This window comes from Nelumbo lutea, chromosome 6 (assembly GCF_056320005.1).
Source record: "Nelumbo lutea isolate HS-2025 chromosome 6, American lotus-T2T, whole genome shotgun sequence".
Lineage (NCBI taxonomy): Eukaryota > Viridiplantae > Streptophyta > Magnoliopsida > Proteales > Nelumbonaceae > Nelumbo > Nelumbo lutea.
Window position 1 is genome coordinate 27,940,024 of NC_142689.1, and position 2,479 is coordinate 27,942,502.

At 39.9% G+C, this 2,479-nt stretch overlaps 1 pseudogene; it reads right to left on the bottom strand.

Moving 5' to 3' along the window:
* Positions 1-933: 933 nt before the first annotated feature.
* On the bottom strand, positions 934-1,795 carry LOC148848187 (14 kDa proline-rich protein DC2.15 pseudogene; annotated as a pseudogene).
* Between the last annotated feature and the right edge of the window lie 684 nt (positions 1,796-2,479).

Consider the following 2,479-nt stretch of genomic DNA (forward strand, 5'->3'; position numbering starts at 1 on the left):
ACTTCTTACTACACCCCATGAGAATTAGAATTGATGAAATACTACAAAAGTACTTCTTACTACACCCCATGAGAATTAGAATTGATGAAATACAAATCCATTTGTCAAGACTATTCTATAAGGCTTAAACTCAAACTCGATTAGAATTTAAGTTCGATTTTGAAAAAAAAATATTTTATAAAAATAAAAAATTATATATAAAAATATTTTTTATTTGATATTTAAAAAATAAAGAATTATAATAATTAATAATTTTATTATTATTATTATTCGAACAACTCGAGAGCTCCACTCTAGTAGGCTCGAACTTAACTCGTTTCATAATCGAGCCAATGAATAAGGCTCAAAACTCAACTCATTTCCACCCATAAGTACATGTTAAACAAATTTCTCATGCCTTTAGCTTCACACCTTTTCCTTTATAATTCACCTCTATAACAATACAATGTTTCTTTTTTACCTTTTTATTTTTTGCCTTTTCATTGAATAAAATATTTTCTAAAATTATACATGGATTAATTATTTTAAACATGATACGTTAATTCATTCAGTTATCTTTTTGGTCAAAAAGAATATTGAATGCAATTACTCACCTCCCCGCGGTTATGATAACATGTCATGCCCAAGAACATCCCTAACACCTAAAGTTTTCCCACCTACAGCGGTCTTTTCTTTCTTCGTAACATAAAATGATAAAAATTTTGCTCCACATGCAAACTATGGTCTGGTCTGTTGGGATTGTTTTTGGGCATGATACATAACGATGGTTATCGACTAAATTAAATGTGATGAGATTATTCCTACCTACCTAACTCTCAAAGAATTAAGAGCTCAAAAGTAACCACAAGACCTAGCACCTCACAAAAATGACAAACAAAATAATTGCCATTTAACTTAGAAAGAAGCCATGCAATTTAATTAACACCGGCATCATTTAATAAACTCTGCAGTTCATCTCATTCTGAAGGGTTTGCTTGTTTTACTGCCACAGAGTACAGACTGGTATGCTTATTAAATTCAGAAAGCTACAGAATAATGTAGAGAAGGTGAGGAGCCTTCTCATGACCGCCAAACAAAACAAAGAAGAAGAGATTGATTACCCAAAAAAGAGAGAGAGAAAGAAAGAAAAGAAAGAAAGAAGAGAACACCAGGAATTACAAGGAAACTAAAACCCCTTTGGGCAAAGGAATAATATAGAATAGGTAATTCACACTTGCTGATACCAGAGAGCATGCATGCAGTAAGAAGCAGCAGAGCAAGATCGAGGAGAGTCCAGTTAGGCGCATTGGAAGCCAGAGGGCACCTTCTTTCCACAGTAATTCAAGAGCAAGCTCAAAGAGACGGGGACATTGAGGTGAATGCCCAAGATGTTGGCCTTGATGGCGGTGCAAAGGCAGACAGCGGCTTCGAGGTCAGCAAGACCCTCAATGAGACTGCAGCAAGGGTACTTTGGTGGGGTTCCCACAACAAGGTGCACCAAATCGTTCAAGAGGTTGGCACAGACACCAAGCTTCAGGGTGTCCCTTGGGCAACTGGGATAAACCGGAGGGTACTTGGGCCCTGGCTTGGGGGGCTTTGGGGTGTGCTTCTTTGGGGGTGGTGGGCAAGGGACGTAGGTAGAGCTGACCAGAGTGAAGAAGAGGAGGTTGAAGGCGAGGAGAAGGGCAATGGATGCAGCCTTGGAAGCCATCTCAGTCTCAGTTTCAGGGACACACAGGCAGAAGCAGGGTCTGTTAGACAGTACTAGTGCTTGTGCGCTTAATCAAAGGTGGTGGGTGATCAGAATGGTGAAGTGGGTTAGAGTTTTATAGGTACAAATTGTGATTCGTTTGGGATTAAAATATCCAAAGAGACCCATGTGACCACCTTGGCTAGGATTAGCACACAGTCCCACAACTAGCTGGCTGTGCAGCTTGGGAGGAATGCATTCTTTGGAGCTTTCCGGACTGATTGGTTGGCACTTGGCACTTCTCTGCACTGTAATCAACCAGTTGTTAATACAAAACACTCACTTAAATCTAAACCTCCATGCAGAAAATTAAATAGATCGTCGATTCATTTCTACTATATCCGTGTATGAGTCACTCCGATGCTAGCTTGTGACAAATGGATCGAGTATACAGGTACCAAATACCTGTATATATCCAGAATCCAGACATTGTTTACGACTCACAAGTACAGTTGCCGGTTGCGATTGTTACAGTAAAACCACTTCACGACGTTCCAAGTTTATGGCTTTCTAGGGCGGTGAAGATGTTGACAGGGGGGTCATGTAACCGTGATTGTCGGTGACCGGTGGTTCTTACTTAGCTACTCTGTTATACTTGACTGAGTTTTCGAATTTATGGACAGCAACCTTGTGACACATGGGCGGGGGCCAGGCCGCCAGGAGGAGCCATGCATTCATCTCTCTCTCTCTCTCTCAATGCTATTGTTCTGCCTTACTAATATTTTTTGTCAAGTAAACCAGATTCAATTG